Source organism: Canis aureus, chromosome 11 (genome assembly GCF_053574225.1).
Source record: "Canis aureus isolate CA01 chromosome 11, VMU_Caureus_v.1.0, whole genome shotgun sequence".
Taxonomy (NCBI): Eukaryota; Metazoa; Chordata; class Mammalia; order Carnivora; family Canidae; genus Canis; species Canis aureus.
The window spans coordinates 51,293,650-51,308,922 of NC_135621.1; the positions used below are offsets into that span (position 1 = coordinate 51,293,650).

The following is a 15,273-nucleotide window of genomic DNA, read 5'->3' on the forward strand; positions in this document are numbered from 1 at the left end:
CTCCATTTCCTTGTACCTGAAGAGAGTCCAGTGCTTGGGTTAGCAGCAGCCTGAAGATCCCCATGGGATAAGATGACTGAGCCACGTGACATGCGTTGTCATAGTGCTTGCGATGGCAGAGATGGAGTGGAAAGAAGACTTAGACGCCATATTATGAAATCTGTTTCTTACTTAACAGCCCTTTAGCCTCAGCGATGATACTACACTTATGGTACATTGGTTGTAAGCAATACCTGAAGGATGGGACAGCTGTGCCAGTCAGTATCTCCTCCAGGGATGGACAGCTGATCAAAGAGTGGTGGTTCTCTTTTTTTTGTTGTTGTTCTATTTTGGTTTTCAGAAGCCTGCTACAAGTGCTTCTGCTCTCTCTTATCTCCCATCAACACCTGGAGGTTTTGTCACTAGCATAAAGGATTCCAGGAAAATATTTTCTCAAGGAAAATGGTGGCTTGTTAACTAGCATAAAGAATGTTAGAAAGGTGACGTTGGTGATATTTGAGATAACAGATGGGCAAAGATATTTAAGGACAAATCTCCACATTTAAAAACAAGAAACACAATGTAAGAAATAGCCTTCTACTTCCCTACTGATCCTGGCAGTGCAAATTTAAATCCGTGCAATGCCAACTTACGCCTGCCAGAATAACTAAATCAAAAGGCAGACATTGGGCAGCCCCAGTGGCCCAGCGGTTTAGCACCTGCCTTCAGCCCGGGGTGTGATCCTGGAGACCTGGGATCGAGTCCCACGTCGGGCTCCCTGCATGGGGCCTGCTTCTCCCTCTGCCGGTGTCTCTGCCTCTCTCTCTCTCTCTTTCTCTCTCTCTCTCTCTCTCTCTCTCTGTGTGTGTGTGTGTGTGTCATGAGTAAATAAATAAAATCTTTTAAAAAAAGGCAGACATTTTCAAGTTTCAGTAAGGATGTGGAACAGTTGGAACTTTCGGTGTTTCTGGTTTGAGTATAAAATGCTACAACTGCTTTGAAAATTTTTTGCTACTAAAAAGACTACTAAAGCCAAACATGACTACCCTTGACTCAACAGAAAAGTCTATCAACTATAGAATAAGAAATCAATTGTGGAGTATTTGCACAGTTGAACTCTGGAGAGCCATGAATCATTTATAACTACGTGCAGCAACGTAGATGAATCTGGCGACATAATGTAGAGTTTACGAAGCCAGGCACAAAGGAAGGCAGACTGTATGATTCCATTTGCATAGAGTAGCAAAACAGATCATCTGTGCTGCTAGAATTCAGGCTAGTGGTTGCCCTTGTGGGCAGGGGTCATAGTGAGTAGGAGGGGCCACCAAAGACCTTCTGGGATGCAGGTTAAATTATGTTTTTCTGAGTGGGAGCTGCCAAACAGCTCTGATCACTTTGTGATAATTCACTGAGCTGTACCCTTCGGATTGGTGTACTTCTAAGTGTATGATATGTCGATAAAAAATTGTTACATGCCAAAACCCCCCTAGGATGACTTTTGTCTTTCACCATAGGGGATGGCACCCCAGGTGGGTCCCGTAAGCTGCCTGTGTCCCCTGGCTGTCCTAGCGGAGCCTTGGTTACCTAACTCCTACAGCAACCTAGTGTGTGGCTGGCACAGGGTCACATTTGACCTGGGGGGACCACTTCTTCAAGGCACTATTGGAAACACCCTGGCTGACAGAGCTGGAACTTCATGGAACTTGCTGAACGGCCACAAGACTCTTCTATGCCTGCTTGCTAATAAAATGTCCATGTGTCTCAGAACAGGGTCTGCGAGGTCGTTAAGGAGCCACTAAGCCTCCCCCTTTGGCAGCTACTGAGATCACCAAAAAGAACCCAGGGAAACGCATCACAAAAACCAGTTCAGGGAGCCCACCTCGAGAGGGTCAGCTGTAGCGTATTCCGCTTGGGCAGGCAACCGTGCCTTTCCAAACCTGTTTCCACAGTCATCAAATGGTGATAACAAGACCTACTACCTCAAAGTCCTCTTGCAAAAGGGCAGTGAGATAAAAGGTTCCAAAGCACAGAATCTAGAACTGTCGCTATCCTTTCTCTTCCCCAAGGCGCTCTGGTCACAGCCCAGCCTGCACCGCGGCAGTGTGGCCTGGTCTGCTGATGACTGCTGTCCTGTCCTCACTCCGCTTGGTTTTTCCCTCATCGTCCAGGTGGCCTGCCCTCGGCTCTCCTGGGGCACCAACACACCCCACCCCACCAGTGAAGAACTGTCGCTGGGGCAGAGAAGGAGCAGGGGGGATAACTGAAGACAAGGTCTTGGCGCTCAGGGAACCTACAACCAGTGGAAGATGGGCTCGGCCTATGCAGAAGAGCAGCATAAGGCAAACGAGAGACAAATATAAGCTCTGTAGATGACTCCAGGGAAGTCCAGAGAAAGGTTTAGGTTTGTGTTATCTAGGCAGGCTTCCTGGAGGAGGCAATGGTGAGGGCACTGAAGGATGACGAGGCTGTGGGCAGACAAAAGACAGAAAAGGGCCTTCCAGGTGGCCAGTCAGCTAGTTCAGGCAGCTTGGTAGTCAGCAACTTTGCTGCGAGCATCTTCACCCCATAACTTAATTAGCCATGAGGCAATTTTCCTGTAAAAGAAACATCATGAAAAATACAAGAGAGACTTTCATGAAAGAGGACATCATAAAAAGTGAAACGTGAATAAAAACATTAAAAAGACTTTTCTGTGAAATTCAGAATATTTGAATACATTCAAAATGTATAGTGTAGATTCATGGCAACACTGTTCACATAACTTATTTTATTTTGTGGATTGTACAAAAGTACTTGTCTTCAAAGCCTTTCCATCCTAATATTAGGATGCTATATGTGTGTGCACGCACTGGTAGGTTTGTCTCCTAATTGGGCGTCTCACTTTTTCTTTCTTCACTGCAATGTCTTCCTTTGCTGAGAGAGGTATGTGTTTCCAAGTACTAGGATCCATCTTTATAACTGAGCCTTGTGTAGAGCTGTGAAGGCCTTTTACACCGCTTTGCTCCTGGCATATTGTCATGTGCCCGTTGCCAGAGACCCAAAGATCTATGGGAAATGTGGGTTCAACACTCTGTGTAGCTGTATAGACCATCATGAAGGCAAAGATTTATAGAATATAAAAATAGGGTCACCAGGGTGGCTCGGTGGTTGAGCGTCTGCCTTTGGCTCAGGGCGTGATCCCAGGGTCCTGGGATCGAGTCCCACACTGGGCTCCCTGCATGGAGCCTGCTTCTCCCTCTGCCTACGTCTCTGCCTATCTTTCTCTCCGTGTCCCTCAAGAATAAATAAATAAATCTTTTAAAAAGTAATAATAATATAAAAATGGGCACATTGCATTAATGAAGAAACAAAACTAAACCATCTACCCGTTATTTTTTTTTAATCTTTTACAGCAAAATGGTCTTATGGCTCACTAGTCATGTGGCAAAAAATGCTTGCAGCAAAGATGTCAATGACAAAGATGCTTACGGCAAAAATACCAGACCCACACTCAGCTTGGAGTAGCATAGAAGGACCCAGGTGGGGGACCGGAGTCCCAGGGCAATGCTGCAACTTCATTTTTCAACATGAGATTGTCAGGGTCGCTGGAATCCTTCCAAGTGGCTTGACGGTCTCTGTAGGTGGGACAGTCTCTCAGAGAGCCCTGCCCTGCCCTGCCCTCAGTAGAAGGCTGTCTTTATGGATGACAGGAGAGATCATATTTCCCTGCCCACCCTGATCAGATCCGGTCACGGCTGCCTGAGAACTGAGGTCAGGTCAGCCTCAGTTCTAGAACCCAAATGCAGAGTAAACTGTTATAAACCTTACTGCTTCTCAGGCCTTCTGCACGGGGGAGCAGTTGGCCACCCACTGCCCTCTAGGCTCTGAGGGGGCCCTTTGCTGGGTACCGGTTCCAGAATCTCACCATTTATGCTTCCTTCTTTGGGTTGTTAAATATTTAAATTTAACATGCATCATCCTTCTTTGTTCCAGACATCGTGTTAGGCACTAAACGTAAGTAACCCATTTAAGCCTCACAAAAAGCACATGATTTAGATGTTGATCATTTATATGGTAATTAATACTCCATTTATCCCCCTTTTACAGAGAAGAAAACTGAGAAGTCAGAAATTATGTAACTTACTTAGTCCTTACGACTCTGTGAAACTGTTCTGTTGTAATAAGCCCATTCTACCGATGATGGCCCAAATTGTCAGACCCAGTGACAGGCCAGGTCGGATAACACAGCACTGTTCGTTTACTCATTTATTCCACAAATGTATTCCACAAATACTCATAGAGTTCCTACCACGTGCCAGCCATTCATCTAGAACATCTTCAAACCAAACAGATGGAAATTAGTGCCCTGGGGGGATCCCTGGGTGGCTCAGCGGTTTGGTGCCTGCCTTCGGCCCAGGGCATGATCCTGGAGTCCTAGGATCGAGTCCCACATCAGGTTCCCTGCACAGAGCCTGCTTCTCCCTCTATCTATGTCTCTGTCTCTCTCTCTCTCTCTCTGTCTCTCTGTGTCTCTCAAGAATAAATAAATAAAATATTAAAAAAAAAAGAAAAGAAAATTGGTGCCCTGACACAGAATTTATGTGGGGGTGGAGCCTTGACAGGCTATAAGCAATAAATGTGACCATTAAGTGTATCGTATAATGTGTAAGAAGGTCAAGGCCTCCGCTAACGTTTGAAGCAAGAGTACGAATGGAGGTCCAGATTGTAGGGCTAATTTTTTTTTTAAGTTAAAGCCCAGGTATTGTTAGTAGTATGTGCTTGTCCCGACGTCCCTTGACCAAAACACCTCCATAGGGCAGCCCCGGTGGCCCAGTGGTTTAGCGCCACCTTCAGCCCAGGGCCTGATCCTGGAGACCTGGGGTCGAGTCCCACATCAGGCTCCCTGCATGGAACCTGCTTCTCCCTCTGCCTGTGTCTCTGCCTCTCTCTCTCTCTCTCTCTCTTTCTCTCTCTCTCTCATGAATAAATAAATAAAATCTTTAAAAAAATTAAATTTAAAAAAAAACTTAAAAGATTACTTAAAAAAAAAAAAAGACAAAACACCTGCATAAGCCTCCGTGACTTAGTGCTTACCACCTCCAGGGCTTCTAGCTACACTAAGGGGATCCACTCCTGAGGACCCATCCTAGTGGGTTCTGCTCCTTAAGAGGTGACAGTGGTAACACAAAAGGCAGCGGATGAAACCAAAGCAGGGGTGAAGCTGGACACCCCTCCCCCGTCTTCCCCTACAGCCCTCCCACTTAGCACCCCGTGAGTTTGGGCCCACCGTGGGGGTAGGATCAGAAGACCTTGTCCTGGCCACCCCTCCTTAAAAACCGTGGTCCATGCTAATGTCCTTGCCGAAATGGCCCACCCAAGATGTGCATGGAGGTGTTTAATCTTGTGTGGACTCTGGGTAGAGTGGGGGTCTCCTGGGTGATCCTCGGCAGGGGAGGAGTCTAGCCTGGTGGGGATAAACGCAGCCAAAGGCAAGGTGGGTGGGGCTAAGGAGGAAGGTCTGTCCTCCCAAATCCTATCACCACCCACTGAGGCAATGAGGAGCTCCTGGAGCTGGGTGGGGAGTTGGTGCACCTGCAGGTGTGGAAAGGAGGTGCGGGGAGGGTGCGGGGATCTGGGAAGAGGCAGCAGCAGCAGCTGGGAGCATTTGGGCTGCAGGGGAGCAAACTGGATTGCTGTGGGAACAGATATGGCTCGCCCTGTCGCCCAAGCACCCCTCTCATGGCTGTGCTCTGTTGGAGGGAGGGAGGCTGGCTTCCGGTGTGCCTGCCAAGGGCCAGGCGGGCACTGTGCCCCCGGGGAGGTGCTGTTTAGGTCCCCAGCTTGAGGAATGAGGGCTCTGAGGCTCAGAGAGGTCAGGAAGTCGTCCAAACCACACAAGCAGGCCCCTGCAGACGCCAGACCCAAGCCTGCGATTTGTATCTGCGTCTAGTTGGTGCCAAAGGCCCGGCTCTACCCATGGGGCACCTGGTCACTGCCCCCACACAGGTCCTGCAGGCTTTTTGCTTTTTTTCCCAGAGAAATGTCACCTCCGTGTGAAAACATACAATTGTTTGGTGGAATTCAATTTGTGTTGCTCTCTCAAAAAGCTTTGAATGTGAGCGCTGAGGCCTGGCCAGGAAACAGGCAGAGGCCTCTGGGAATTCCTTCTCTCCTGCCCCACCCCTCTTCCCCATGCCACCTCCTCCCAGCAGGGCCCGGAGAGCTGGTCCTTGAGGCCGGCACAGCCTGCATCCTCCACCCACAGACACCCCTCCCACCACCAGCCAAAGAACCCCTCCCTATGGACTATTCTAAGCAGGAAGCCAGTTTTCAGTTCACTGGAAAACAGGAAATGCCTCCAAGGGTCTGAAGTCTCTTCGAGAAGGGTCTGTGTCCCTGGCCAGTTGCTGAGCACAGACACAAGGCCACCCAGCCCCCAGCCCGGAGAGTGAGATCCTCGGTGCCTCTCACCAGCCCCTCTGTCCTGGCACCCGAGCTGACTCCATCCCCTGTGCAGGATACAGGTCATTCTGGACTAGGCCAGAGCCCTCGGGATGCCGGGGATGCTACAAGAAGCACCAGAGAGGCTAATGAGCCTCTAACTAGAGACGGAGGCTGACCTCTCACCACTTCCACCCTACGGACTTCTAATCCCTGTCAGAGATTGGTTGGCCCCCGACAAAGCCTGACTTCCTGGTCCTTTCCTATGGTTCACTTCCTCATCCTGGCTACACACTAACCCTCTAAACTTGACCTTGTCAGAAACTAACCTTTAGTACTAACCACAGCTTCACTTCCTAATCCTGGCCACGGACCAAACTCAAGTGCTTGCCAGGCTCCTTATCCATTCAGACATTTATTGAGCTTCTACTGAGTGCTAAGTGCTATGAGCCCAGCACAGCCTGCCCAAACCTACAGCCTGTGGGGGGAGGTAGGCCTCATACATGAAGCTCTAATCAGATTTGGAGGAGGGGAGAGGGTGGTAGGAGCCTTGTCGGAAACTCCAGTGCTGTCATTGCCTCCAGTGTGCTGGGTGACGTTGGATTGGTACCATCACCTCCTGGGTCGGGGGCTCCATGGGTTCCTCTGCAGTAGGAAGGCATGCCCAGATGGTCTCTGAGGTCCCCATCCTCCATGGTGCATGCCACTGAGGAAAGCCCGAAGCAGTCTAGAATGTGAGGCATCACTGTCAGTGTTGGGAGGCTATAAGGGATCAGGCACTTCTGGTTCTATGCAGTAGATGGGGGTTCAAGGAATCCCTCGTCCATTTGAACATTGGTTTTTGGGTTCCATCATAGATGGTGGGTCCCTGACTAGATACCACTAATATTTCTTCCTGCCTCAGCTTTTCCATCTGAAAAGAGCTGCGACACCAGCAGTTCTGGACTCTGGCTGTCCTTGTGGTGACCCAAATGGTAGAGGAAACAGGATAATTAGGGATGGAGACCACCCAGAGAACAGGAGCTTCAAGCTCACAGTCTGATTCCCCAAAGGGCACGGGGATGGCAGTGGGCAGAGTGGAGACTGGCTGTGAGGGGAACAAACCACTATTTAGAAACCTGCTGCCATTCTCCCATCATTAGCTGAATTAATAAATTCACCCCTTAATAGCTGCACAATGCCCGGAAGTCCACCATCAGGAGCAGCAACCTCACGTGCAGGCACTGCCCCGCACCTCACCTGCACGTAACCTGTCCCTAGCCCCCCATGCAGGCCTGCTTCCTTTACCAGCCATCTTCCCATATCAGATGAGAGCAGGATGGTGAAAGAACAGCAGATACTGATGGGGAAGTCTCCCAGGGCAAGTAAAGATAGATGGGTCTAGAGGAGGTGAGGTCTGAGGTCTCCTGTGGTCTCCAAGACCTTTCCATGAGGTCTGACCTATGAGTAATCTGTCGCTGTGTCCTCAAACACCTCAGAACTGAGCAGCTTAAAACCACAGACGTTACCTCACAGTAACTCCCAGTAGGTCAGGAATGCAGGCATGGCTTAGCTGGAAGCTTCTCCTCAGCATCTCCAACCAGTCAAGGTGGCAGCTGGGGCTGCAGTCTCATCTGACGGCTCACCTAGGGGAGGGCCTGCTCCTAAATCACCGCCGCAGCTGTGGACGGGCCTCAGCTCATCACTCAGGATATTGGCCAGAGGCCTCCTTCAGTTCCTTGCTGGCCGGGCCTCCCCACAGTGCACCTTGCACCATCACAGCTCACTTTCCCCCGAGCGAGAGAGCAAGAGAGGGGACTCAAGGTGGAAGCTACAGTCTTTGTGATGTCATCTTCAAGGTGACATCCCACCACTTTTGCTGTACATATTCCTCAGAAGCAAGTCACCAGGTCCAGCCCACACCCACGTGGATGGGATTCCACAAGGGCATGAAGATCAGGGGACAGGGGGCATTAGGAGACAGGTCAGATGCTGCCTAAAGGGATCCATGAGGCTCTCTCTTTTCCAATATATCTCTGTGATACTGGATCATCTTCATATACCTCACCCAAAAGAGATTTCATGAAGAAGCTTCTGTGACAATCCAGCCATCCTCTATAAAGCTGCACATGGAAGAGATTTGTAGAAGTAGAAAACAATGCCACCATATTGATAGATGTAACCCACATTAATCAAGGCTCACTGGGATCCTCCTAATTTTTAAAAGAATAAAAGGATCTTGAGATGTATAGATCTTGAAGGTTAGAGCTAGGAGACTGTCCATGGAGGGCTGCCCTGGGGAGTGAGGGGGAGCGTGCCAGTGAGAAACTTCTCAGCCCCCAAACACCTTAGATGCCTGGATGCCTGGGAAGGAGGCGGCCACACACAGTGAGTGAGACGAAGGGCCTATAGTCTAACTTTCACTTTCTTTACAGTTTTGCACACAAAGTGTCTCTGAGTATCTGTTGTCTTGCGTTTAGGTGCATCAATAGGTTCACCAGGCACACATGTTAGTTGGCACGGGCATGTGTGTGCATGAGCTTGCACAGGCGTATCTGAGCAAGCACATGTGAAAGTTGTCATGTGTATGCAGATCTGTGTGTGCATGTGCCAATTAAGGGGCCCCTGGGAGTGGGCAGGGCCTGGCCAGCGGGTCCAGAGGCGTCCTGCTACAGGCCAGGGTGGCAGGGCCCACCACCTCCGCAGCCGTGTATCCCTGCAATCCCCTCTGCCCTCGGCCTCTGCACTCAGCATGACTCTCAAATATTTTCATCTTCTATGGGAACTTCCTGTTCAGCTTCCTGTTGTTCTTGGGCTTTTCTTTTTCAATTGTGTGTGTGTGTGTGTGTGTGTGTGTGTGTGTGTGTGTGTGTTAAGGTTGTAATTCTTTTAATCTGCCTTTTTATTTTGCCCAGAGTGGCACCATGGTCCCCAGCCACCTCTGAGAGGAAGATGCCCTGCAAGAGCAGGCCAGGTCCTCTGCTGCAGTTAGAGGCTCTCGGGCATCGCACCCGGGGAATAACCCCTCCTTCCATCCAGATTGATTACAGCTTTTAAAACTCCAGTCTATTCTGTAGAAATTGTTCTGTGCAACAGGCAGCAGGAGGGGAAAGAGGCCTGAGGGGAGCAGAACTGGCCACCCCAAATATGCCCCTCTGGCATACTGACCATTTTGAGCTGCTTATTCTGAGAAAGTGTAGACACAGGAGAAGCTCCGAAAACACAGTAGACTCACCCTCTTCTAGGGAAATTCATGCTGAGAAAGGAAAGTGCCGTTTGTCCCGGTGTCTCCCTCTCAGTGCTAGGAAGGGAACCTCTGCCAGTGAGAGCTTTTCCCCTGGGAGATTGATCTGCAGAGCTGGGCGACTATCTTTCCTTACCCTTCGTGCTCTGCCTTTCCCCTGCGTCGCCTCCTCACCCTCCGGAAGCCCCAGGCCCCTGCCCCTTCCTTACTCAGGAGGGTCTATAAGCTGCAGCTGGCTGGTCACCTTTTGAGTCTCCTATCTCTGTGGGGCTCCTGACTGTACATGCCTATGTAATTTAAATTGTTTTTTTTTTCCCCTCCTGGTCATCTTATGTTAATTAAATTCATAGACCAGACACAGAATCTAAAAGAGTAGAAGGGATCATTTTTTCCTCCCCTGCAGGCCTCTGGGCAGATTTCTTGGTGGGGAGGTGGGCAGGGAAGGCCTGGCGAGGACAGTACCCCAGGTCTGCAGGTGCAGTGACACATCAGTCCTGCCCTCCACCCACCTCTCCCACTGCCGCTGAAGCAGTGCAAGGAAGCACAACTAACAAAGAATGGGGACTATGTCCAGAGCCCAGCCTCAGCACAGCCCAGCAAGGCCTGGGCCTCACCCCCTGGCCAGCCCCATCCCCCAAATGGATGGTCCTCTGCACAGACAGGTACCTGTGCTCTTGCTGTCACTCTGTGCCTTTCATTTCGTAGCCACCCTCTGGTGCACCAGATTTTTCTTTCACACTGTCAACAAAATCCTCCAGGATGCCTTCCCTGACACCCCTAGGTCAAGGGGAGAGCTTCATCCATCATGTCCCCACTCCAGAGCCACCTCCCCACGTCTCCCTCACCTCCTGCTCCTATAGCTGGTCTAGTGATTGAGCCATCCTTGCTTCTGCACCCTCTGATCTCCTGTGTGTTCTTGTTCCCCCCACCCACCCCGGCCAGGCCTATCCCTCCAGGCCAGGGAACTGCCTTTAGACCTGCTCCCCTTTCCTCTTGGCTTCTCTTCTAGATGCTCCCAGAGGACAGATCCCAGTCTGGTTTTCTCACTGTTACTTGCCTGGGCTGAGCCCTAAGAAAAAAATGGTCCTGAATAAGGATTCGTTTTCCTTGTTGTTTGCTCTCCCAATGCGTTGACATGACAAACTTACCCAGATTCAACCTGTAATAGTTGATGTGCTTCCCCCCACTCCTCCAGAGGGATTTGCGTTTTAGCTGGAGATGAAACCCAATCCCAAGAAAGAAATCTCTGACTCTGGGGTTTCAGATACCCTGGAGGAGATGGTGGATAGAAGATATGCAGGGATACCTCAGGCAGAGTCCAGCTGCCCGTGACCGAAGCTAGACCACCCCACTTCTCTTCCCTACCTAGAAAGGGAAACCAGTCTCCTCCCAAAAGGGCCCCACACAAGTGAGAACTAGAATCATCATTTTTGAATATTGTTTAAGTAAAAATGGGGACTCTTGGGCTCCATCCCTCAACTTATGAAATCAGATCTGAGGTGGGTGAGCGGCGACGGGGGGAGGTTTCAAAGGTGATCTGATACACAAGCAGGCTGTGAAACTCTCCTCAGGTGTCTAGTGTGTCCTGGATTTCTAGCTGCGGGACTGCCGTGGCAGGTGCCTCCTAAATGCATGAGGAACTGAATGGGAGACAGGGAGATGCCACAAAAGGAGCACAGGTTCTGAGGTGTCAGGGATCTGCCACTTGCTAGAGGACACTGAGCAAGCTGCTTGCATCGGCAACATAGAGACCCTCACCCCTTCCTCACAGGGTCGCTGGGTGGGGAAAAGATGCCAACCATGCCCAGGGTGGCTCCTCGTGGGACGCGAGGGAGGTACCCCAGAAGGGTGTGGAAGGAGAAACCCCTCAGCTGATCTTCAGGACCTGGCGGAGGGCTGGCACCCACCATTGCTTAGGGTCTTCGCTAGCCAGCCTTGGCCTGCGGGGGCCCCTTGAAACTAGTGTTCATGCAGCCCACCGAGATGGTTCCTCTGGGTCCAATCCGAGAAAGCAGAACACTTGAAGCCTGTTGTTTATGAGCAGGAATAGGGGACAAGCCACCACTTCCTGGTCAAACCATCTCCTGTAGATGTTCTCTCTGCCCAGACACTTATGTCCCGCTGAGGCTGCTGCTCTCTGAAGCCACAACAGTCTGAAGGGATGCAGTGTGAACTGAGCCTGTGACCCACACTCACCTCCTGGCAGTTGTCCTGCCCTCACTGCTGCCTCCCTCTGGAAACTTCCCTCAGGAGCCACTGAGGGAACCTCCCTCAAAACCAGCTCAACATCCACCATCTGCCTTTATTTAGACTGATAAGGCTCTCGTCGCCCCAGAACCCCAAACTGCCAACCAGGGATTCAAGATGGTAGTTTGAGATGTTTTCTTTCCTCTGAGCTCTCCTCAAGCCACTAGCTAATCCCCGACGTACTTCAGCCATTACATGTGTCCTCAAGGGTCTTCCTGCTCTGATCACTCCTGGGCCCAGCTTTATCCAAACCCTTGCTATTTGTTCCTCCTCAAGCCTTCCCATTGGGCCTCTGTCACCTCAGACCCACCTTGACAACCCCCACACACCCTCAGCCTGTGTGCCCTAGGCCCCCTCTGAAGTCTGCTCATCTCCTGAAGCCATCCTGGGTGGAGGCAGCTTCCTGCCCCTCCAGAGCTCAGAGACCTGTTTTCCTTAGCCTCCACTGACATTCCCAAGCCTTTTTACACTTTCACCTTCCTTCCAGATCCCAGCTCCTGTGACACTGACCCCATCTCACCATACCATCTGCACCCACTACCCCTCTTCTGACCTCCCTGTTCTTCCCTCTCATGTTGAAGATTCCAATTGTTGGCTCATCGTTTCCGATTCATGACCTCATTCTAAGAAACAGTAACATCCATGGAGCCTCCACATCTAACGCCCTGATCTCCCAGTTCCCTGCCCTCCCTACCTCCAACTCCAACTTTCTTCCACCCCAACTCAGCCACCCCCACTCCAATGGTCATCCTATTCCTCTTCAGCCCCAGTAACTGTGGCATTTCTGAAACTCAACCACAAGCCTCAGACTGTCTCACCACAATCTTCTAGCCTTCTAGCCAACAGAGCACTGAGGTTTTGTGTTCCCTCTGCAACTCCATTGAGACTTACAATCCAGCGAGCCCATCACCTCTTCACCATCTGTCAGCCTTCTTTAGTCTTCAGAGTCCTCTTTACCTGGCTGAGAGTCCATCATCATTATAAATACTATCTTTCAAACAATCTTAGCTTCCTTGGGGCTTAGCATGACTTATCTGGCAAAATCCCAAACTTGCTTAAATCCAGCAATTTCACTGTGCCTTCTACCCCTGAGCAGCTAGGTATTGGGTGAGAAAAATCACAAGCTTTAGCTCAAAGGTATCCCCTTAGCTTCACGACTACCAAACACAATGGCCATTTAGCTGCTTCTGGCAATCATTGGATGATTCCCAAAAGAGTTTGTTCTCCCATTCTAGGGAACGGTTAGTTAGTACCTTTCTCTCTTGCTGAACTTTGCAGCTAATCTTCCCTTCCCATACTTTCAGCTGATGACTTTGCCTTATGCTTCATGGGAGAAGTAAAAGCCACCAGTCAAAGACTTCCTAATCCCTCAACCTCCAAATCTACTGTGGTGAGGACCACAAGGACAATTTGTCTAGAGGCCATTAAAGCCCAACATTCTTGATTTGCGCTTGGTTTTTAACAGGAAGTCCATAGCTTCCATCTAGAATATAATGATTGCTATAGGTTTGTTTTTTGGGTCGTTTTTGGGGTTTTGTTTTTCATACAGTTTTGCAACCTGTACTCTTGCTATAGGTTTTTGAAAGCTGTCCCTTTTCATGTTATTTTCTAATGCCAGTTTGCTATGAGATCTGGTTTGTTTGCTTGTTTTATCATTTTTTATTAAATATGTTTTCTATATTGACTGATATAATTATATGTAGCATAGTGATCCATAGACAAATGAGTAAGAAATAATCAGTGTCATTAATCACTGAGTTTTAAGGTGTTATTTGTTACGTGACATTATCACAGCAGAACCTGACTAATGTACTTTACAAAATAAGCAGGATAGCTTTTCTTCTCAAGTATCTGAAACAATTTGTATGTTTTTCTATTTGCTGAAGTGAAGCTTCTATATAAAACCATCTGTACCTGGTACCCCTTGAGAGTAGGAAGCTTTGGTCACTGATTCACCTTCTTTTAGTCTCATTGGTTGATTACTTATTTTAAAAATTATCCTCATGAGTCTATTGTTAGTGTTTATGTTGTTCCAGAAATGTACTCATTTTCTATTTTTTTCTAATATATGCATTTATTACTATAAATTACCCTGAAAGCAACAATTTCACTGTATCCCACAAATGTTGCTAGTTGTGTTTTCATTTCATTTAGTTCAGAGCATTTTTAAATGTCTCAAGGTTACTTTTACTCATATTACTTAGAAGAGTAATATTTAATCTTTATTTTCAGTGGTAATCTTTTTGTTATCAATTTCTAGTTTACTTCCCTTGTGGCCTGAGAGCATACATGATATGATTCCTACTCCTTTAAATTTGTTAAATTCTGTTTTATGGTACAGAACATGGTTTATCCTGGTGAATGTTCCATGTGAGCCTGAGAAGAATGTGTGTTCTGCCATTGGATGAAGTAGTCTCTACATGTCCATTATATCCAGTTGATTCATGGTGTTGTTGGGTTCAACTATGTCCTTGATGATTTTCTGCCTGCCAGCCCAGCTCCTTTCTGATAGAGGGGTGGCAAATTTCCAGCTATGCTAGTGGGTGCTTCCATTTCTCTCTACATTTCTATTAATTTTTGCCTTTCATAGTTCTATGCTTTGTTGTTAGTTGCATACACATTAAGGGTTGTTATGTCTTCTTGGAGGACTGACCCCTTTATCATTATGTAATGCACTTCTTCATCTCTGATAACTTTCCTCGCTTTGAAGTTGGCTCTGTCTAAACTTAATATACCTATTCCTGCATTCTTTTGATTAGTGTTAGTATGGCATGTTTTTCTCCATTCACTAATTTCTTTTTTTTTTTTTTTTTTCATTCACTAATTTCTTGAGAGCTTGTTTGGAGGTTCTAGCAGGGGAGCGCAGCTACTCGTAAACCCTTGACCAAAGAATGGTCCTCCTTTATTGGGTATAGTCGTCCTCTTTGACGGAGCATGCAGCTTCAGGAGGGATTCACATGGAGCAGTGAGGGAGGAAGGAGACACCCACCTAGCCAACCAGATCAGCCGAATCAACCCTGGCGATCAATGGGGTGACAGATGTCACAGCCAGATTACCTTCACATCCTCCACTCACTAATTTCTAATCCAAATATATCTTTACATTTAAATGAGTTTCTTATAAACAACATATGCTTAGGTCTTATGTTTTGATCCACTCTGACAATCTCTGTCTTTTAATTGGTACATTAAGATCATTGATGTTCAAAGTAGTTATTGACATATTTTAACTAATTTTGTTACCATTTTTCCATTTGTTGCCTTTGTTCTTGGTCTCTATTTCTGCCTTCTACTCACTTTCTGCCTTTTATAATTTTATTTTATTTTATTTTTTTAAAGATTTATTTATTTATTCATGAGAAACACAGAGAGAGAGAGAGAAAGAGAGGCAGAGACACAGGCAG

At 48.3% G+C, this 15,273-nt stretch overlaps 1 long non-coding RNA gene across 2 annotated transcripts; it reads right to left on the reverse strand.

Annotated features, from left to right (window-relative positions):
- Positions 1-31: 31 nt before the first annotated feature.
- On the reverse strand, positions 32-12,431 carry LOC144324072 (uncharacterized). 2 transcript variants are annotated; one of them, XR_013389456.1, is made up of 4 exons: positions 7,908-12,431; positions 7,016-7,126; positions 4,103-4,294; positions 32-2,573 (listed from the first exon to the last, which is right to left on the reverse strand). It is a non-coding gene; the product is annotated as an uncharacterized LOC144324072 (long non-coding RNA). The 2 variants fall into 2 exon arrangements; XR_013389457.1 differs by lacking the exon at positions 7,016-7,126 and having other exon boundaries at positions 7,908-10,468.
- Positions 12,432-15,273: the final 2,842 nt, after the last annotated feature.